The sequence below is a fragment of the Gorilla gorilla genome, chromosome 18 (assembly GCF_029281585.2).
Source record: "Gorilla gorilla gorilla isolate KB3781 chromosome 18, NHGRI_mGorGor1-v2.1_pri, whole genome shotgun sequence".
In the NCBI taxonomy this organism is placed as follows: Eukaryota; Metazoa; Chordata; class Mammalia; order Primates; family Hominidae; genus Gorilla; species Gorilla gorilla.
This window is the reverse complement of record NC_073242.2, coordinates 77,464,897-77,488,007: the sequence shown is the minus strand read 5'-3', so window position 1 is coordinate 77,488,007 and position 23,111 is coordinate 77,464,897. Positions and strand designations below refer to the sequence as shown.

Below are 23,111 nucleotides of genomic sequence, written 5' to 3'. Positions count from 1 at the left end.
GAATTCTCTCTAACTCCCCTGTGCCTGCTTATTTAGGTCCTAGCCATCTCCTTTCTTTTTTTTTTTTTTTTTTTTCAAGAGACAAGGTCTTGCTCTGTGGCCCAGGCTGGAGTGCAGTGGCACAATCATAGCTCACTGCAGCCTCAAACTCCTGGACTCAAGCCATCCTCCTTCTTCAACCTCCTGAGTAGCTGGCACTATGGCACTATTTTTTGTAAAGAGAGGGTCTTGCTATGTTGGCCAGGCTGGTCTCAAACTCCTGGGCTCGAGCCATCCTCCCACCTCAGCCTCCTGAGTAGTTGCAATTACAGGCTCCAGCCACTGCACCTGGCACTCACTGCACCTGGCACTCACCGTCTCCTCTCTGACTGATTTGCATGCCTCCTAACTGGGCTTTCCATTTTCCATTTCACTCCCTATGATGCAATCCTGGACCATGTCACTTTCTGTTTAAAACATTGAATGACTCCCTATTGCCCACAGGACAGAGCCTGCACTTTGAAGTATGGCATTCAAGACCCTTCACAGTCAGTCTCCACCCTATCTTTCTGGGTCCCATTTCCCTCTGTCCCCTCCAGTGCAGCCATCCTGTGCCTTTGCCCATGCTGTTCTCTCTTATAATCCCTTCCCTGAAGTGTCCCTAGTCAGTACCTACTTATCCTTTAAAACCTAGCTCAGGCAGGGTGCAGTGGCTCACGCCTTTAATCCCAGCACTTTGGGAGGACAAGGTGGGAAGATGGCTTGAGCTCAGGAGTTCGAGACCAGCCTGGGCAACATGGTGAAACCCCGTCCCTACGAAAAATACAAAAATTAGCCGGGCATGGTGCTGTGTGCCTGTAATCCCAGCTACTTGGGAGGCTGAGGTGGGAGGATCACTTGAGCCCGGGAGGCTGAGGCTGCAGTGAGCTGTGATTGTACCATTGCATTTTAGACTGGGCAGCAGAGTGAGACTCTGTCTCAAAAAAAAAAAAAAAACAAAAAAAAAAACCCTAGCTCAGACAGAAACTTCTGAGTGAAGCCTGTCTAAGATCACCTCCAGACAGGGCCCTCCTGCTGTACAACTCCAAGGGAGGTGATTCTCATGGTCATCTATGTCAGGATCAGCAAAGTCCAGCCCATAGGCCAAATCCACAAATCCAGCCCACCACCTGTTTTTGTGTGTTGCATGAACTAAGAATGATTTTCATTTTTGAACAGATGTAAATAATTTAAAAGTAAAATGAAAAGTGGAATACAGCCATGCTTATTTGTTTACATATTGTCTATTGCTACTTTCGTGCTACAAGAGCAGCGATGGTGGCCCACAAAGCATAAAATATTTACTATTGGCTGGGTGCAGTAGCTCACACCTGTAATCCCATCATTTTGGGAGGCCAAGGCAGGAGGATCTCGAGGTCAGGGGTTCGAGACCAGCCTGGGCAACGTGGTAAAACCCTGTGTCTACTAAAAATACAAAAGTTAGCCAGGCATGATGGCGCACGCCTGTAATCACAGCCACTCCAGAGGCTAAGGCAGGAGAATTGCTTGAACCCAAGAGGCAGAGGTTGCAATGAGCCAAGATGGCGCCACTGCACTCCAGCCTGGGTGAGAGAGCAAGACTCCGTCTGGAAAAAAAAATAAAATAAAATAATATTTTATATATATATATATATATATATATATATATATATATATATATATTATCCGGCCATTTACAGAACAAGTTTGCCAAACCCTGGTCTATGTTAGTGGTGCCCTGGAGTTGTGCAGTATACAACCTATACAGATGTATGCCAGCAGCTTTGCCTGCAGGCTCTCCTGGAACTGTTCATAACCTCTACTCTAGTATTTAGTATAAAATATAATAATTTGTCCTCTTCCCCTACAGACCTTGTACTCCAATAACTGAGACTGACTCTCTGAGTCCTGCTTATCTTTGTATCCTCAGTGGATAGACCAAGGTCTGGCACAGAGAAGGACCTCAATAAATGTCTGTGTTACTCCACTCAATTAACTATTTCCCGGACACTGAAGATGAACTAATAAAACACGATTACTATTTCAGGATTACTTAACTCATAAGTAAAAACGGTAGTACTATGACTAGCAAAAATCATAGATTTATTGTTTCTGACTTTATTTTATTTTTATTTATTTATTTTTTTATGAGACAGAGTTTCGCTCTTTTGCCCAGGCTGGAGTGAAGTGGCATGATCTCGGCTCACTGCAAACTTTGCCTCCCGGGTTCAAGCAATTGTCCTGCCTCAGCGTCCCAAGTAGCTGAGATTATAGGTACCCAGCACCACTCCTGGCTAATTTTTGTATTTTTAGTAGAGGCAGGGTTTCAGCATGTTGGCCAGGCTGGTCTCAAAATCCTGACCTAAGGTGAGCCACCCACCTCGGCCTCCCAAAGTGCTGGGATTACAGGCGTGAGCCACCACACCCGGCCTATTTTATTTATTTATTTTTGAGACAGGGATCTCACTTGAACTGACTCAAACTAGATTCTTTTTTAGCTCACTGTAGCCTCTAACTCCTGCAGCACAAGTGATCCTTTCAACTAAGCCTCCCAAATAGCTGGGAGTACAGCTGTGCAACACCATACCTTGCTAAGTTTTTCTATTTTTTTGTAGAGACAGGGTCTTGCAGCATTGCCCAGACTGGTCTCACACTCCAGCATTAATTGTTTGATTTGAACCTCTTTTCTCCCAGACAAGTGCTAATTGGCATATTTCATTGAATCAAGTTAGAATCACTATGGTTGGGGTAAGATGCTGGAGATGTACAGACCACTCACCGACCGGACACAGCTCAGGCTACACGGAGTTGCAGTTGGGAGTCCAGCCTCCAGAACATGGTTCTAACTAGGGCAGGTGAATGTGGGGAGGTTCATCCTGCATAATCACCAGATATCAGTAAAAAAGAGGGCTGAGAAGGCAGTAGAATAAGAATTCTGAAGCTGTTACACTCAAGATGTATGTGTGGACTGAGGGCACAGGCACCAGCCAACATCAAACCCATGCTTTCCGCTGGGTACCGCAGAAAGGAGGCATCTGGCTTTCCCCCTCTCATTCAGTCCCCGAAAAAAATCCATCTCAGTTGAGGGTGCAGGCCCAGAGAAGTGACGCCACTTGTCCCCACCTGCCTTGGCAGAGCAGTTATTCAAGCTCAGGTCTCCCAGCCTGTATCTGTCTGTCTACCATAGGCACTTGGTGAACACTTACCACCAAAAGCTTGCTCTTTCAACAAGGACTTTCATGGGCCTTTCCTCACTCCTAGTTTCTCTTTGGTTCCCTGAAATTGATTTATTCCCCTGCAGGAGAAAAGTCCCAACCTCTTACCATGAATTAGAAGGCCCTGCCCTCTCTCCCTCTCCCCCTCTCCCCCTCTCCCTCCCCGTCTCACTCTCCCTCCCCGTCTCTGTCTCCCACTTTCCACGGTCTCCCTCTGATGCCGAGCCCAAGGTGGACTGTACTGCCGCCATCTCGGCTCACTGCAGCCTCCCTGCCTGATTCTCCTGCCTCAGCTTGCCCAGTGCCTGGGATTGCAGGCGCGTGCCGCCACGCCTGACTGGTTTTGTATTTTTTGGTGGAGACAGACTTTCGCCGTGTTGGCCGGGCTGGTCTCCAGCTCCTGACCGCGAGTGATCTGCCCGCCTCGGCCTCCCGAGGTGCCGGGATTGCAGATGGAGTCTCGCTCACTCAGTGCTCAATGTTGCCCAGGCTGGAGTGCAGTGGCGTGATCTTGGCTCGCTGCAACCTCCACCTCCCAGCCGCCTGCCTTGGCCTCCCAAAGTGCCGAGATTGCAGCCTCTGCCAGGCCGCCACCCCGTCTGGGAAATGAGGAGCGTCTCTGCCTGGCCGCCATCCCGTCTGGGAAGTGAGGAGCGTCTCTGCCCGGTCGCCCGTCGTCTGAGATGTGGGGAGCGCCTCTGCCCCGCGGCCCCGTCTGGGATGTGAGGAGCACCTCTGCCCGGCTGCGACCCCGTCTGGGAACTGAGGAGTGTCTCTGCCCAACCGCCACCCCATCTGGGAGGTAAGGAGCATCTCTGCCCGGCCGCCCTGAGAAGTGAGGAGCCCCTCCGCCCGGCCAGCCGCCCCGTCTGGGAGATGTACCCAACAGCTCATTGAGAACGGGCCATGATGACGATGGCGGTTTTGTCGAATAGAAAAGGGGGAAATGTGGGGAAAAGAAAGAGAAATCAAATTGTTACTGTGTCTGTGTAGAAAGAAGTAGACATAGGAGACTCCATTTTGTTCTGTACTAAGAAAAATTCTTCTGCCTTGGGATGCTGTTAATCTATAACCTTACCCCCAACCCCGTGCTCTCTGAAACATGTGCTGTGTCCACTCGGGGTTAAATGGATTAAGGGCGCTGCAAGATGTGCTTTGTTAAACAGATGCTTGAAGGCAGCATGCTCCTTAAGAGTCATCACCACTCCCTAATCTCAAGTACCCAGGGACACAAACACTGCGGAAGGCCGCAGGGTCCTCTGCCTAGGAAAACCAGAGACCCTTGTTCACATGTGTATCTGCTGACCTTCCCTCCACTATTGTCCTATGACTCTGCCAAATCTCCCTCTCCGAGAAACACCCAAGAATGATCAATAAATACTAAAAAAAAAAAAAAAATGAAATGAATTGGCAAGCTCTTCTAATAAATAACCCCAATCACATTTTTGTTCTTTGAAAAAAAAAAAAGGCCCTTCAAGAACCGCCCTGTGCTTCCCTCTTCAGCTTTGCCTTCTAGTTTCACCTCGTGCCCCCAACCCTAGACTTTCACGTCAGTTCAAGTTTAATAAAACTTGAAGAAAAAACAACGAAGACTTATTTTGTGCTTACCATGAGCCAGGCACTATTCTAAGCAGTTTCACCTACACTGTCTCATTTAAAATTTTATGAAAGCCGGGTGCAGTGGCTCACTCCTGTAATCCCAACACTTTGGGAGGCCGAGGTGGGAGGACTGCCTGAGGTCAGGAGTTCAACACCCGTCTGGTCAACATGGTGAAACTCCGTCTCTACTAAAAATACAAAAATTAGCTGGGCATGGTAGCGCACACCTGTAATCCCAGCTACTCGAGATGCTGAAGCAGGAGAATCACATGAACCCAGGAGGTGGAGGCTGCGGTGGGCCAAGATTGCGCCACTGCACTCCAGCCTGGGTGACAGAGCGAGACTCGGTCTCAAAAATAAAAAAAAAAGAAAAAGAAAAAGAAAATATATATATATATGTATATTTTCTATGAAGGAGATTAAATAACCCAGCCCATTTTATAGATGAGGGAGCTGAGCCCAGAGGGGTTATGAAATTTGCCTGAGGTCGTACAGTCAGTGAGTAGCAGTTAGAATTTGCACCCAGGCAGTCTGACTTGAGAAAGTATAAAGGCTTAGCTGATATGTCCTTCAACTCTTGCAAATACTATTTCTTTCCATTTTTTCAGTGGGCCATCCTCTATCTGCCTTCCAGTCTTTGCACTTTATAGTTTCCTGTTCCTAATACACTCTCCATCTTGCCTGATTAACCCTACTCATTGTTCAGATTTCAGCTAAGATAGCACCTCTAGGCTGGTCACGGTGGCTTACGCCTGTAATCCCAACACTTTGGGAGACTGAGGTGGGCAGATCACCTGAGGTCAGGAGTTCAAGACTAGCCTGGCCAACACAGTGAAACCCTGTCTCTACAAAAATATGAAGATTAGCTGGGCATGATGAGGGTGCCTGTAATCCCAGCTACTCGGAAGGCTGAGGCGGGAAAATCGTTTGAACCCGGGAGACAGAGGTTGCAGTGAGCCAAGATCGTGACAATGCACTCCAGCCTGGGCGACAGAGCCCAAAATATACAATACTCTATGAGCATGTATTGTTTGTGTATATATATATATATTTTTTAGATGAAGTTTTGCTCTTGTTGCCCAGGCTGGAGTGCAGTGGCATGATCTCGGCTCACCGCAACCTCCACCTCCCAGGTTCAAGTGATTCTCCTGCTTCCGCCTCCCGAGTATCTGGGATTACAGGCTTGCACCACCATGCCCAGCTAGTTTTTTTTGTTTTGTTTTTTGTTTTTATGTAGTTTTAGCAGAGATGGGGTTTCTCCATGTTGGCCAGGCTGGTCTCGAACTCCCGACCTCAGGCAATCCACCCACCTTGGCCTCTCAAAGTGCTGGGATTACAGGCATGAGCCGCCGCGCCCAGCCATTGTATATTTTAAAATAATTGACAACTGGACGCACTGACTCATGTCTGTCATCCCAGAGCTTTGGAAGGCCAAGGCAGGAGGATCACTTGAGCCCAGGAGTTTGAGACTAGCCTGGGCAACATAGCCAGACTTCATCTCTACAAAAGTTTAAAAAATTGGCCGGGCATGGTGGCATATGAATGTAATTCCAGCTACTCAGGAGGCTCAGACAGGAGACTTGCTTGAGCCCAAGAGTTTGAGGCTGCAGTAAACTATGATCACACCACTGCATTCACCTGGACAACAGAGCAAGACTCTGTGTCTAAAAAAATATTTTACTTATATAAAAATAATTGAAGTGTTGATTTTTAAAAATGAAAGTAAGTAGAGTAGTTGCAGACTTCCTAACTGCCTCAGGGGTACTGAGGGGATGGTCCTGGCGGCTGGCCCTGTGCACATTTCAGCGAGTTGGCAGTCTTGCAGTCTTCCCCTCCTGACACTGCAGTTCCTACACCTTCTTAGAATTTCAGACCATCTCAGCTTTCCCCCAAGTGACTCAGGAAGGGGAGTTTCCCATGCAAGGCTGTTTGCTGGCAACCCACAAGTATGATTCGGAAAGGATGCATCAATTTCAGATCCAGATCTGGCCAATTACACCATCACATTAAGAACAAATCTTAGGCCAGGCGCGGTGGCTCATGCCTGTAATCCCAGCACTTTGGGAATACGAGGCAGGCAGATCACCTGAGGTCAGGGGTTCGAGACCAGCCTGGCCAACATGACAAAACCCCGTCTCTACTAAAAATACAAAAATTAGCTGGGTGTGGTGGTGCATGCCTATAATCCCAGCTACTGGGGAGTCTGAGGCAGGAGAATTGCTTGAACCTGGGAAGCAGAGGTTGCAGTGAGCTGAGATCACGCCACTGCACTCCAGCTTGGGCAACAGAGTGAGACTGTCTCAACTGAAAAAAAAAAAAAAGAACAAATCTTGATGGGAGGTGTGGGGGCAGGCGAGTGGGGTTTAGGAGGGACTCCTGGTTTCTGTTTTGTTGTTCTTTGTTTTTTGGAGTGTGTGTGTGTGTTTACATTTCCACATGATTTGAATTTTTACAATGTGTATACATTGCTTTTGCAAACAGAAAATTTTAAATATATAAACAGTACTTGAAAAACTGCCAGGTGCAACCAGCCTACCCAGGGCCGATTCTGTGTCCTACATGTAGAAGAGGGCCCAGCCCTTTAGATAAAAGGTGTGGCCAGGCACAGTGTCCCACATCTATAATCCCAGTACTTTGGAGGCTGAGGAAGGAGGATTACTTGAGCCCAGGAGTTCAATGACCAGCATGGGCAACATAGGGACCCCATCTCTAGGAAACAAAAATTTTTTAATTGGTCGGATGTGGTGGCTCTTGCCTGTAATCCCAGCACTTTGGGAGACTGAAGCAGGCAGACCACTTGAAGGCAGGAGTTTGAGACCAGCCTGGCCAACATGGTAAAACCCTGCCTCTACTAAAAATGCAAAAATTAGCTGGACATACTGCTGCATGGCTGTAATCCCAGCTACTCGGGGGGCTGAGGCAGAAGAATCACTTGAACCCAGGAGGCGGAGGTTGCAGTGAGCGGAGATCGCGCCACTGCACTCTAGCCTGGCCATGATAGCGCCTCAGCACTCCAGCCTGGGTGACAGAGCAAGACCTTGTATAAAAAAAAAAAAAAGATAAGAAGTGATATGCATCCAGAGAGCTCAAATGTGATTCAGGGACACACATCCAGGTTAAAACCCATGCTTAGGCAAAAGGGAACCACAAAGGATTTTGGGGGGTTTTGGTTTTGTTTTCTATCTAAAAGGAAAATGCGGGACACAGAGTTTTGAGGTGGATAATACAGTGTCTGGTCCTGGGCAAGCATGAGTGTTCCTAAATTGTTCTCTAGGCTTGCCCCAGGCATATTTTAAGTTTCCTGTAAGCATTCCAGGCTTAACGATGGATTTTTCTTAATTCATCCTGAGCACACCCTCCACCCTTCTCCCCAGTCTTTATATCTGTCTTAGTTTGGGCTATTATGGCTAAGTACCTTAGACTGGGTGGCTTATAAACAGCAGCAATATATTTCTCACAGTTCTGGGGGCTAGAAGTCTGAGATCAGGGTCCAAGCATGTAGGATTCTGGTGAAGTCCTTCATCCAGGTTGCAGACTGCCGACTTCTCATCGTGTCCTCACAAGGTGGGAAGAGGGCTGAAGGGAGCTCTCTGGAGTCTCTTTTATGACACTAATCTCATTCGTGGGGGGCTCCACCCTCACGACCTAATTAACTCTCAAAGGCCCCACCTCCTATTACCATCATATTGGGAATTTTGGGGGGTGGATGCAAACATGCAGTCCATTGCACCATCATCACAAGTGGCATCTACCTAGTGCCCAAGCAAGACACTTCAGTGGTTTTTTTTTGTTGTTTTTTTGGTTTTTTGATTTGTTTTTGAGACGGAGCCTTGCTCTGTCACCCAGGCTGAAGTGCAGTGGCATGATCTCTGCTCACTGCAACTTCTGCCTTCTGGGTTCAAGCAGTTCTCCTGCCTCAGCCTCCCAAAAAGGTGGGGTTACAGGCATGCGCCAACGTGCCCAGCTAATTTTTGTATTTTTAATAGAGATGGGGTTTCGCCATGTTGGCCAGGCTGGTCTCCAACTCCTGACCTCAAGCAATCCACCGAACTTGGCCTCCCAAAGTGCTAGGATTACAGGTGTAAGCCACTGCACCTGGCCCACTTAAGTATTTTAATTTTTCCTTTTTGCTCACCTCCTATATGCAATCCATAGCTAGTCCTATGGATTTTATCCCCACAATGTACCTGTAGGTTACCTTCTTCTGTCTACACCCAAGCTACAACCAAAGCCCAGATCATCCCTCACCTGGTCACTGCTACAGGCTGTCTGGTCTCCCTGACGCTGATGGTGCCCCTCTCCAACCCCTTGTGGATTTAGCATCCAGAATGCTCTTGCCCAGACACAAACCTGCTTGTCTGCTTACACTCTTGAATGGCTCCCCACCCATAAGATAAAACAGGAGCTCTGTAGCATGGTCTGCAGGACTGTCCCTGAACTCACCTCTTATTATTCCCCATATGCATCCATGGGCACTCTCCACAGGGATTCGTATCGGCACTGTTACGCTTCCACATCTGCATGTGCTTGTACTTCTGGGATCTGAATTTCATCTCCCTTTTTGTCCCCTCACCTTCTCTCAGAATTTTTGTTGTTGTTGTTTTTACACAGAGTCTCACTCTGTTGCCCAGGCTGGAGTACAGTGGTGCAATCTTGGCTCACTGCAGCCTCTGCCTCCTGAGTTCAACCTCCCTGTAGCTGGGCTTACAGGTGTGCACCACCATGCCCAGCTAATTTTTGTACTCTTAGTAAAGGTGGGGTTTCTTATAAATAATAATAAGGCCGGGTGTGGTGGCGCATGCCTATAATCCAGCACTTTGGGAAGCTGAGGCTGGAGGATCACTTGAAGTCAGGATTTCAAGACCAGCCTGGCTAACAAGGTGAAACCCCATCTCTACTAAAAATACAAAAATTAGCCAGGTGTAGTGGTGCATGCCTGTAGTCCCAGCTACTTGGTAAGCTGAGGCATAAGAATCGGTTCAACCCAGGAGGCAGAGGTTGCAGTGAGCCAAGATCGTGCCACTGCACTCCAGCATGGGTGGCAGAGGGAGACTTCTGTCTCAAAAAAAAAAAAAAAAAAGAAGAGTGTAGGGCTCGAAAACTAGTAATGCTAATTAACTAACTCTGAGAACATCACATCTACCACCCATCTTTCTCTAACCATCTAATTTTGTTAGCCATAAATACATTTTTGAGCTGCTTATTCCTGAATCCAACTCTTGCATAAATTGTTGTGAACAAATGCGTGCATTGCTCAGTTCTGTTGAACCACATGTGAAGACGGTGGGGAAGGCTGGTGGTCCCAGACTGTTTTGGTGCTCTATTCGGGGGTAGATAATTTCCTGAACTGGGCCTAATTGCTTTGGCTGCCAAGTAACAGTTTGTTTTTAGTGGAAAACTTGGCCGAGGCAAGGCTTGTGCAATTGTGCCCTCGCCCTTACCTAAGGAATTCTGTGCACAGAGGCTGTCCTGTAGCTTCTGAGATAGTCATGTGTGTAGACACACACCTGTAATTAGTGTTCAGGAGGTGCAGAGGGAGGTCACAAAATCCTTGTGTGAGTGCCAAGGAAGGGGCAGGACTAGAGAAGGGAGGCTCCTGGCCTGCACTGGGAGCTCAAGGGCAGAGCCCACTTCCTGGATGTCACCCACGCTTGAGCTCTGAAAGACCCCAAGGAAGCCACCTCGCTGATGAGGAAGGGCGGATGAGAGGAACGCTGAGGGGGTAGAATGCATGTGGCTTCTGGCAGCCTCTCTCTTGAGGATTGCTCAAGTGTGTATGCCATGAACCTCGGCCTACTTCTGATTTGTTGCTGCATATTGGATAGTTAGTATGTGCAGCAGCCTGGGTGACTCATGAAAGTGACTGATAAGCCCTCTCTCTCTTTGCAGTAAGGGCAGATTCTAGCATTTGAGTCCACTTTGGGAAGGGTGGTGTGTGGGGTCAACGTAGAATATTCCAGGCTGGCCAGGCATGGTTGGCCCATGCCTATAATCCCAGCATTTAGGGAGGCCGAGGCGGTTGGATGGCTTGAGCTCAGAAGTTCAAGACCAGCCAAGGCAACATAGCGAAACCCCTTCTTTACAAAAAAAAAATAGCTTGGTGTGGTGGCTCGTGTCTGTAGTCCCAGCTACTTGGGAGGCTGAGGTGGGAGGATCACTTGAGCCCGGGAGGAGAAGATTGCAGTGAGCTAAGATCAAGCCACTGCACTCCAGCCTGGGCAACAGAAGGAAATTCTGTCTAAAAAAAAAAAAAAAAAAGGATATTCCAGGTCATCTTGAAGTCCTCTCTTGACAAAGTTCTCTTAAGTTCCATCTAACAAACAGTTTTGTCTATTTGTTTTTATTAAAAGGAGGAAGAAAACAAAGAGAAAAGAAAGCTCTTACTTTTCCCTCCTAGGATTATAAGAAACATTACCCAATTTTAAAGGACTTCAAATTCAAATGTTGAAAGTCAGATGTTAAATAAGGCTTGTAGGCTGGGCTTGGTGGCTCACACCTATAATCTCAGCACTTTGGGAGACCAAGGTGGGCAGATCCTTGAGGTCAGGAGTTTGAGACCAGCCTGGCCAACATGGTGAAACTCTATCTCTACTAAAAATACAAAAATTAGCCAGACATGGTGGCGCACACCTGAAGTCTCAGCTACTCAGGAGGCTGAGGCAGGAGAATCACTTGAACCCGGGAGGTGGAGGTTGCAGTGAGCCAAGATCACACCACTGCACTCCAGCCTGGGTGACAGAGTAAGACTCTGTCTAAAAAAAATAAAATAAAAAATAAATAAGGGTTTGTAGAGATATCCTATAAACATAGAAGTTTCTCCAGCTCTAACATTTTAAAATTCTATGAATCTCAGATTTGTGTCACTCCAATATGTCCAGTAAAGTAGAATGAAATATGACTTTGAAATTCACTAAAATGAAAAGATGGAAGTTGTATCTTTGCTGAATCCATGTCCTGAAATAGCTTTACAGGACAGGTAAAGCATTTCTGTTCATCTCTCCAGTAAATACTCGCATCTTGCAGTTGCCTCTCCGCGACCAGGGAAAGGAGAGCAGGCTTCCCAAGGAGGAGTGAAGTGGAGTCATTTCACAGGCACCCAGCCTCCCCTCACCCTGTTCTCTTTCTTCCTCTACAGTTGCCTTTCCCTGCAGTGGGACTGGCAGCCATCCAACACTTCTGCAATCTTCCAGTTGTCTCCCTTGTGTGGCCTCCCTTAGCTGCTTAGCACCATGACTCCACACACCCACAAACACACAGCAGCCATCAGTTTAGTCCACATTTCTTAGGCATTCAAGACCCAATCTGAGCCAGGCATGGTGGCTCATGCCTGTAATCCCAGCACTTTGGAAGGCTGAGGTGAGCGGATCACCTTAGGCTAGGAGTTTGAGACCAGCCTGGCCAATATGGTGAAACCCCATCTGTACTAAAAATGAAAAAATTATCCAGGCATGGTGGCACATGCCTGTAATCCCAGCTACTCAGGAGGCTGAGGCAGGTGAATTGTTTGAACCTGGGAAGCGAAGGTTGCAGTGAGCCAAGATGGGGCCATTGCTCTCCAGCCTAGGTGACAGAGCGAGACTCTGTCTCAAAAAAAAAGACCCGATCTGACTCCAGTTGATGTGTCCAGATTTACCTCCCCAACACAATCCCCTTATCCAGCCTCCATTTCCCTGTGCCCCTCCAGCATGCATGCCCCCTCTCCTCCCCTCTCCACACTCCCCTTCTCCTCCCATCTCCTGCATCCAACTGAAGCACTGCCTTCTCTTTCTGATGTGCCCCTACACCGAGTCTCAATTTTTCCATGCATGCTTTTTTTTTTGAGACAGGATCTCACAGTGGTGTTATCACAGCTCACTGCAGCCTCAACGTCCTGAGCTCAGATGATCCTCCCACCTCAGCCTCCCAAGTAGCTGGGACTCTAGGTGTGCACCACCAAGTCCAGCTAATTTTTTTTTTTTTTGGAGAGACAGTGGTCTCACTATGTTGCTCAGGCTGGTCTTGAACTCTTAAACAAACTCAAACCATTCTCCAGCCTCAGCCTTCCAAACTGCTGGGATTACAGGGGTGAGCCACTGTGCCTAGCCTTACTTCTGCATTTATTCAAATGATCATGTTCTAGTCACCTCCCTGGTGAGATGGTAGATTCCTTGAGGGTAGGGATGAAAGCTCATGCATTTTTCTATTCTCCACTGAGCTTAGTACAGGAAGGAAAACAATATATTTTTTTAATGGGTGAATGAATTTGTAAAAACTTTTTATTTGGTCCAATTACTGATTTTCCCCCTCTCACAAAACAAACTATTTTTTTATAACACAGGAGGAAGAGGAGGGACTAATATCTGAAATGTTTACCTGGCCCTGAAATTTTCTCTCCTTTTATTTGATATGAGAACTTATCTTTGTCTTTATAATAAATTATATCTTATTTTTAGTATTAAAAAATCTTCTCAGCTGGGCTCTGTGACTCACGCCTGTAATCCCAGCACTTGGGAGGCTGAGGCGGGCAGATCACCTGAAGTCAGGAGTTTAAGACCAGACTGGCCAACATGGTGAAACCCCGTCTCTATAAAAATACAAAACTTAGCTGGGCATGATGGCAGATACCTGTAATCCCAGCTACTGAGGAGGCTGAGGCAGGAGAATCACTTGAACCTGGGAGGCAGAGGTTGCAGTGAGCCAAGATGGTGCCATTGCACTCCAGTCTTGGTGACACAGTAAGACTCCGTCTCAAAAATAAAATTAAAAATAAAATCTTCTCATTATAGGCCAGGCGTGGTGCTGACACCTATAATCCCAGCACTCTGGGGGACTGAGGTGGGTGGAAGGCTTGAGCCCAGGAGTTCTAGACCAGCCTGGGCAACATAGTGAGACCCCCCATCTGTATAAAAAATTTAAAAATTAGCTGGGTGTGGTGGTGCATGCCTGTTGTCCTAGTTACTTGGGATGCTGAGGAGGGAAGATCGCTTGAGTCCAGGAGTTTGAGACTGCAGTGAGCTAAGATCACAGCACTGCACTGCAGCCTTAGCAACAGAGCAAGACTCTGTCTCAAGTAAATAAATAACTTTTTATTATAAAGTCATACAACAAATTATTTAATAAATTATAACAATACACAAGCGTGTTGTGTGGGAACAAAATTCCCCCACCCCAGGTTGCTCTTTCAGGATTATAAAAGAGAAACTCCATGATGCTGCCCAGAGCCATGGATTAGGGGGGATATCGGTCTACATGAGCGTACAAAATGTACTACCCACTATGAGTGCATATGGCAAGACCTTTACTTCCCAGATGGAAGTTCCCTGAGCCTAAGGAATCCATCTGACTTGTGCAGCTTCTGACCTCGCTGGATCTGTTCTATTCTCTGTGCAGTGGGGCTGACCATGGTGACTATCTCATAGGGTGGTAATGATACTGCAGGAGCATGGGAGTTGCTCAGCACAGCATCTGGCCCAAAGCAAGGGTTCAACCCATGTTTGCAGTCAAAATACGGCATGGCCCAGAGAACAAGTTTGCTTGGACACCTGTAATCCCAGCACTTTGGGAGGCCGAGGTAGGTGGATCACCTGAGGTCAGGAGTTCAAGACCAGCCTGGCCAACATGGTGAAACCCCATCTGTACTAAAAATACCAAAATTAGCCAGGTGTGGTGGCTCATGCCTATAGTCACAGCAACTCCGGAGGCTGAGGGAGGAGAACCACTTGAACCCAGGAGGCAGAGGTTACAGTGAGTTGAGATCACACCACTGCACTCCAGCCTGGGCGAGATAGCGAGAAAAAAGAAAAAAAAGGTTGGAGAGCAGAGACTGAAGGCTGAGGGGAGTGCAGCATGGCTTCAACTGTCCTTCCTAGCATGTTTGACAGAGTCAGTGACTTGTAATTGAAAGTGGTAAAGAAATAAAGGAGATAGGGAGGCTGAGTGGTGGAAAGAAATGAACTTCGGACCCAGACAGACCTCAGTGTGAAGGCCAACTACATGACTGCCTATTTGTAATGACTTTGGTTGCATTTCCTGAACCTTATTTCCTCATTTATAAAATGGGCAAACAGTATACCTGTATACCAGTATACCTAGATTGTGAGGATTCAATGAGTTAGTGTAAAGTGGCTGGCACATGGTAGTAGATGTCTAATAAATGTTAACAGTTTTCCTAGAGCGAGCTTTTGTTTTTTTGTTTTGTTTTGTAAAGTTTGTGTAAACACACAGAATTAGAGCTGAAAGGAGTTTCTAGGCCAAGACCTTCAGTTCCCAGATGGGGAAACTCAGAAAGAAGGTGCATGACTTGCCTGAGCTGTTTTCCAGCTCCCAGGCCGTGGTCTGGCCCCCATCCCCAGGGGCCACTGTGACCTGGCTCCCCTGAGCCAGAAGGAGGCCATCTGAGATCCTCCTCTAGGGAAAGTTGGAGAAACCTAACCCTGCTGGGAGTTTTGTCACCGATTAGTTTAATGGACTCTTTTGTGTGGACCTGGCCAGGGAGCAGGAGGGGACAAGATTTATTTGCCTTTTCCTTTCACTACCCGGGCTTCCCAGATGCATATCTTTATGTTGACTTTGAGGCCCTCAGTGTCAGTACATCTATGCTTGCCCACCGCTGTTGCCGTAACAAGGTTTTGAAGGATGCCAGGTGCATAATGTCCTGCCTTGTGTCTCTCTCTCTCTCTTTTTTTTTAGGCAGAGTCTCACTCTGTCACCCAGGCTAAAGGGCAAGGGTGCAGTCATGACTCACTGCAGTCTCCAGCTGCTGGGTTCAAATGATCCTCCCACCTCAGCCTGCTAAGTAGCTGGGACTGCAGGCATACACCTCCACACCTGCCTAATTTTTGTATTTTTTTGTAGAGATGGGGTCTCGCCATGTTGCTCAGGCTGGTCTCAAACCCCTGGGCTCAAGGGATCTGCCTATCTTGGCTTCCTAAAGCGCTGGGATTACAGGCATGAGCCTCCACACCCGGCTCTGCCTTGTTTCTTAATACGCAGAGGAAAAAAAAATGTGACCACTCAGATCTTGCACTCATATTTTTTTCTTCCTTTTCCTCCAAATTCAACCAAGGCAACATCTTATACTCTTTCCAAGAAAAACAACAGCAGCAGCAGCAGCAGCAGCAGCAGCACCACTGTAATTCTCTAGCATAGTTTTTTAAAAAATCACACAAAAAATGATGTGAAAGATGCTAAATTAGACTTGCCTAATGAGATGCCTACTTACCCCAGGTTTTGCTTCATGTCTCAGCCCTGGGCACTCTCAGTCATGGCCTTTGGGTCTTGCAACACTTGTCAAGCTCAAGCTCCCAAAGGAATTCTAGAAATCTGTCAGATCCTCCTTGCACCCCAACTCCCTTCAGTACCCAGTGTTTAGGATTAGTGGCAAGGGCCTAGTTTTTGTTTTGTTTTGTTTTTTTGAGACGGAGTCTCACTCTGTTGCCCAGGCTAGAGTGCAGTGGCACTATCTCAGCTCACTGCAACCTCCGCCTCCCAGGCTCAAGTGATTTTCTGCCTCAGCCTCCCGAGTAGCTAGGATTACAGGCGTGTGCCACCATGCCTGGCTAATTTTTGTATTTTTAGTAGAAATGAGGTTTCGCTACGTTGGCCAGGCTAGTCTCAAACTCCTGAACTCAGGTGATCCACCAGCCTCAGCCTCCCAAAGTGCTGAGATTACACGTGTGAGCCACTGTGCCCGGCCTGGCTTAGTTATTTACTACGTGAATAACTCATTCTCTTGGACCAAGCATCTTGCAAGGGACTGAACACCCCAAATCTATTTTCATGTAAATATCCTGTGCTTTTCCACTACATTGTATTTTATCAGGTGAGGATGAACAGAAGCTTGCACCATTAATAACTAGAGAAAGAAACAGGTAACCTGGGCAGGGGAACCCAGCATTTTTTCTCTTTGTGTTTAGAAAATCACCTTGGTTGGCATATTCAGCCAGCAAGAAAGAGAGGATCATCAGGCGCAGTGGCTCACACCTGTAATCCCAGCACTTTGGGCGGCCGAGGAGGGCAGATCATGAGGTCAAGAGATCGAGACCATCCTGGCCAACATGGTGAAACCCCGTCTCTACTAAAAATACAAAAATTAGCTAGGCGTGATAGCCTGTGCCTGTAGTCCCAGCTACTTGGGAGGCCGAGGGAGGAGAATTGCCTGAATCCGGGAGGTGGAAGTTGTTGTGAGCCAATATTGTGCCATTGCACCCCAGCCTGGTGACAGAGCGAGACACTGTTGAAAAAAAAAAAAAAAAAAAAGGATCAGGGAAGTATCTACAAAATGGAACCTTTTAAAACTCTAGAATCTCTTAAAGATATCCCCAACACAATGATCCCTGATGCTCTATTTCTATTTCCATCCTATAACTTTCCTTCAAGGAGTCTATAAAGCATCAACTCAAAGTGAGAAGAAGTGGACACATATTCTAAGGGAGCTCCCCAGGACAAAAGGAAGATGGAGGAAATGGTCTCTGAAGGTATGTGTGAAGGTGCTAGACAGGAAGTTGTCCCTGCCCAGCCCTGGTCACAAAAAAAAAAACCTCTTTCATCCCAGCCACATCACAAACAAAACAGAGACATTTTGCACATCACCAATCAGTCTGGAATGACTTTTATGACTTTGGAATTGTCCTATCTCCTTCTATTCTCCACCATACCTACTTTCTACCTTTCTTCAGTAAAAACTTCTCAATAACCTTTGCCATCTGCTGTGGGGAAACCAAACACAGAGAAGTCACAGTTGCTGTGCAATTTAGTTATGGAGACAAGACAGGGAGACCTTTAACAAAGAATAAAAATGAGGGGATGCTGGCCCAACTGTATCCCTTGTGCATATCTAAAAATAAAGGGGATCAGTGTGTAGATGAGTGGATTAAAACAAAAAGAAAATAAGAAAATAAAAGTAAAGGGGAAATTAGCATAAATTCTCTTGCAAAAAAAAAAAAAAATCCTGAGATTTTCTGAAAGTGTACTCTTTAGATTGACTCTTGAAAGAAATGAGGGCTGGCCATGGTGGCTCACGCCTGTAATCCCAACACTTTGGGAAGCCGAGATAGGCAGATCACTTGAAGTCAGGAGTTCGAGACTAGCCTGGCCAACACAACGAAACCCTGTCTCTACCAAAAATACAAAAAAAGTAGCTGAGCTTGGTGGCAGTAGTCCCAGCTACTCAGAAGGCCTGAGGCAGGAGAATCACTTGAACCTGGGAGGCAGAGATTGCAGTGAGCCGAGATTGCGCCACTGCACTTCAGCCTCGGTGACAGAGTGAGACTCCATCTCAAAAATAAATAAAAAAGAAAGTGGCTGGGCACGGTGGCTCATGCCTGTAATACAAGCACTTTGGGAGGCCAAGTGGGGGGGGGGGGGTGGATCACCTGAGGTCAGGAGTTCGAGACCAGCCTGACCTACAGGAAAAAACCACGTCTCTAATAAAAACACAAAATTAGCCAGGTTTGGTGGCATGTGCCTGTAATCCCAGCTACTCGGGAGGCTGAGGCAGTGAGAATCACTTGAACCCGGAGCCAGAGGTTGCAGTGAGCCAAGATCGCGCCATTGCACTCAAGCCTGGGCAACAAGAGTGAAACTCTGTCTAAAAAAAAAAAAGAAGAAGAAAGCAATGAGGAGGTAGACTGGGGAAAGACGGCCTTCCTAGTAGGGAAAGCAGCAGGGTATAAAGGAAGGAATAATGAACGGAGAGTTAGGAGAGCTTGGGGTGCATCCGAGCTATCTTGAATTGGGGTCTGCATCTAGGGCATGGGGTGGCCCAGGGTCTGCGAGGTCATTTTCTGATACTTATAGTCCATGGTTAACTTATGATTCTGTGATGGGTTTGGAATACAGATCTGCCAGGCTTGTGCTCCTGGTGTGTGTTATGTCCTTCCTCACCCTGGTAGGACGGTGTCAATGGGATCAAAACTTTGCATGTGCCCCTTCCTCTGACTGGAACTGATCTCCTCTGATCAAACTCTGTTCAGTAGAACCTTCTGGGATGATGGAAATGTTCTATTAACCTGCATTGTCCAGTACAGTAACCACTAGTTAAATATGGGGATTGAACCTTTGAAACGTGGCTAGTGTGACTGAGGAATGGAATGAATTTTTAATTGTATTTATTTATTCATTTTTGCTTTTGAGTTTTTTGTTGTTGTTCTTCTTGTTTTGAGACAGGGTCTTGTTATGTTGCCCAGGCTAGTCTAGAACTCCTGGGCTCAAGCGATCTTCCTGCCTCAACCTCCCAAAGTTCTGGGATTATGGGCACAAGCCACTGCAACCCACTGTATTTAAGTCTTATTTATTTATTTATTTTTGTTGCCCAGGCTGGAGTGCAATGGCGAGATCTCGGCTCACCACAACCTCTGCCTCCCAGGTTCAAGCGATTCTCCTGCCTGGGATTACAGGCATGCACCACCATGCCTGGCTAATTTTGTATTTTTAGTAGAGACAGTGTTTCTCCATGTTGATCAGGCTGTTCTCAAACTCCCGACCTCAGGTGATCCGCCTGCCTCGGCCTCCCAAAGTGCTGGGATTACAGGCATGAGCCACCTTGCCAGGCCAAGTCTAATTTATTTAAATAGTCATGGGGGCTAGTGGCACCTATATTGGGCGGCATGGCTCATGGTTTGCTCCTTTGCAATGTTCAGCTATCAATCATCTTCTCAGAGAGGCTGTTCCTCAGGATTGCCACCTGTGGAAGGCAGAATGCCCCCCAACCCCTGCCAAAAACATACACATCTAAATCCCTGGAACCTGTTACCTTACCTGCCAAAGGGGTATTAAGGTTGCAGATGACATCAAGTTGCTGCTGAGCTGACCCTGAAATGGGAAAGTTCTCCTGAATTTTCTGGATGAGCCCATCTAATCTTTTGAGTCCTTAAAAGGGAAAAAGAAGTAGGTAGAGAAGTAGATGAGCTATAGAGATGAGAGAGATGAAAAAGGAGAAAGATTACAAGTGTGAGGCAGGCCAGGTGCAGTAACTCACGCCTGTAATCCCAACACTTTGGGAGGCCTAGGCGGGCAGGTCACCTGAGGTCAGGAGTTCGAGACCAGCTTGACCAACATGGTAAAACCCCATCTCTACTAAAAATACAAAAATTAAAGAAGTAGACATAGGAGACTCCATTTTGTTCTGTACTAAGAAAAATTCTTCTGCCTTGGGATCCTGTTGATCTATGACCTTACCCCCAACCCGGTGCTCTCTGAAACATGTGCTGTGTCCACTCAGGGTTAAATGGATTAAGGGCGGTGCAAGATGTGCTTTGTTAAACAGATGCTTGAAGGCAGCACGCTCCTTAAGAGTCATCACCACTCCCTAATCTCAAGTACCCAGGGACACAAACACTGCAGAAGGCCCCAGGGTCCTCTGCCTAGGAAAACCAGAGACCTTTGTTCACTTGTTTATCTGCTGGCCTTCCCTCCACTATTGTCCTATGACCCTGCCAAATCCCCCTCTGCGAGAAACACCCAAGAATGATCAATAAAAATAAAATAAAATAAAATAAAAAAATAAAAATAAAAAATAAAAATACAAAAATTAGCCAGGCATGATGGTGGGCGCCTGTAGTCCCAGCTACTCAGGAGGCTGAGGCGAGAGAATCACTTGATCGCTTGAACCCGGGAGGCGGAGGTTGCAGTGAGCAGAGATTGCGCCACTGTACTCTAGCCTGGGCGACAGAGTGGGACGCTGTCTCAAAAAAAAAAACCAAGAAGTGTGAGGGGGAATCACCCTCCGTGGTTGGCTTTGAAAATGGAGACAGGCAGGCTCCGCCAACCAAGTGCAATGGCCTCTAGGAGCTCAGAACAGGCCCTCCATGGACAGCCAGCAGGCAAACTGCGCCTCAGTCCTACAACTGCAAAAAACTGAATTCTGCCAAAAACTTGAATGAGCACAGAAACAGATTCTCCCCGAGAACCTCCAGAAAGGAGCATGGTCTGCTAGCACCTTGATCTTAGTCCCATGAGACCCACACCAGACTTCTGACCTACACAGCTGTAAGACAATACATTTGTGTTGTTTAAAGCCACTAAATCTGTGGTCATTTGGGCCGGGTGTGGAGGCTCACATCTGTAATCCCAGCGCTTTGGGAGGCTGAGGTGGGAGAATAGCTTGAGGCCAGGAGTTCAAGACCAGCCTGGGCAACACAGCAGGACCCCATCTCTACAAACAAATACAAAAATTAGGGCCAGGTGTGGTAGCTCATGCCTGTAATCCCAGCACTTTGGGAGGTCAAGGTGGGCAGATCACCTGAGATCAGGAGTTCGAGACTAGCCTGACCAACATGGAGAAACCCCATCTCTACTAAAAATAAAAAATTAGCTGGGTGTGGTGGCACATGCCTGTAATCCCAGCTACTCAGGAGGCTGAGGCAGGAGAATTGTTTAAACCCGGGAGGCAGAGGTTGCAGTGAGCCAAGATCATGCCATTGAACTCCAGCCTAGGCAACAAGAGCGAAACTCCGTCTCAAAAAAAAAAAAAAAAAAAAAATTAGCCAGGTGTGGTGGCATGCGCCTATAATCCCAGCTACTTGGGAGGCTGAGGCAGGAGAATCACTTGAACCCAGGAGGCGGAGGTTGCAGTGAGCTGAGATCACGCCATTGAACTGCAGCCTGGGCAACAAGAGTGAAACTCCATCTCAAAACAAAAATACAAAACTTAGCTGGGTGTGGTGGCTCACGTTTATAGTCCCAAACTCTTGGGAGGCTGAGGTGGGAGGATCATTTGAGCCTAGGAGGTCGAGGCTGCAGTGAGCTGAGATCGCACCACTGCACTCCAACCTGGGTGGCAGAGTGAGACCGCATCTCTAAATAAATAAAAATTTGTGGTCATTTGTTTCAGCAGCAATGGGAAACTAATACTTCACCCTAGACTGGCTCTAGGCCCACCCTGGTGGGGCCCCTAAGGAGTGAGGAGTCTAAGGGCCCAAGGAGAGGTGCCCCTATGGAGGCCCCTTCTAACATCAGTGAGCTGCTCAATGGCCCTGGTCCTGCACTCATGGCCCACATGTGCCTCCTCTCTCGTTCTGTCCTCCAGAGGGTGAACAGGCCTCAGATGAGCACCCCCAGGCCTGAGGGGAAACACATCAATGGGTGTCTGTGCGGGAACAGGTGAGGCCTGAGCTGGGACACTGGGCTTCAGTGTCCACATGGGCACATGCAAGTCCCTTTGATATATGAGACACGGCAAGGTATAGGAGGGCTGGGAAGAAAAGTAGCTCAGGAGCAGGGCTCAGGGTCGGCCTCTGCTCTCTGGGCTGCCGGGTGGAACTCTGGGAAGGCTGTGGATTTTATTTTTTACAAATTTAATTTATAATTTATTTTAAAAATAGAGATGGGGTCTCATTATGTTGCCCGGGTTGGTCTAGAACTCCTGGGCTCACGTGATCCTCCTGCCTTGGCCTCCCAAAGGGTTGGGATCACAGGTGTGAGCCACCTCACCTGGCCAGTCTGTGGATTTTAAATTCAAGCCAGATCTCCCAGCTGTTTGTGAGGGTATATGAAGGAGAATAAAATATATTTTTCTCTCTTTTTTTAGAGACAGGATCTTGCTCTGTTGTCCAGGTTGGAGTGCAGTGGCATGATCTCAGCTCATGGCAGCCTTGACCTCTCAGGCTCAAGTGATCCTCCCACCTCAGCCTCCCAATTATCTGGGACTACAGGCGTGAGCCATCACACCGAGCTAATTTTCATATTTTTTTATAAAGATGGGGTCTTGCTATGTTGCTCAGGCTGGTCTCGAACTTCTGGCCTCAAGCAATCCTCCCATCTCAGCCTCCCAAAGTGCTGGGATTACAGGAGTGAACCACTGCGCCCAACCCTGCCCTTCCCTTTCCTTTCACTACACAGCCTTGTCCTTGAGAATCTCATTGGCTCCTGTGATTTTAACCATCCCCTGTAGGAACATGATACCCCAAAGCATAGTATTTTCTCAAATTCCATTTCCAAATTTTATCTTGTCTGCTGCACTTCTCCATCTAGATATCCCAGAGACCACTCAGCATTCCGTGTCTAAACTTAACCCCCTCCCCAATCCACCCACCATTTCCTACCATTTCTGAGATTCAGAACCATGGGCGCTCTGACCCTTCCTTCTTCCTCACCTCAGACAACCATTCCACCAACAAGCCCTCTGGATTTTACTACCACCACAGCTTCACTAATCCAAGTGTGTCCTAGGGGCCGGGCACGGTGGCTCATGCTTATAATTCCAGCACTTTAGGAGGCTGAAGCACAAGGATCACTTGAGCTCAGGAGTTTGAGACCAGCCCGGAAAATAGAGTGAGACCCTCCCTGTATCTACAAAAAATTTTAAAAATTAGCCAGGCATGG

The 23,111-nt window shown here is 47.4% G+C and overlaps 1 protein-coding gene across 3 annotated transcripts in view; it reads left to right on the top strand.

Moving 5' to 3' along the window:
* The window catches only part of SIAH1 (siah E3 ubiquitin protein ligase 1), an 87,789-nt gene that overhangs the window by 27,443 nt on the left and 37,235 nt on the right, over positions 1–23,111 (top strand). Inside the window, exons 2-3 of one of the 3 annotated variants that reach the window (XM_063700186.1) lie at positions 16,706–16,849; positions 17,169–17,266. The exons of 1 other annotated variant lie outside the window; for it this stretch is intronic. The gene's annotated coding sequence lies outside the window, so the exon portion shown is untranslated. The remainder of the gene's footprint in view (positions 1–16,705; positions 16,850–17,168; positions 17,267–23,111) is intronic. One more of the 3 variants, XM_019012300.4, reaches the window with a different exon arrangement.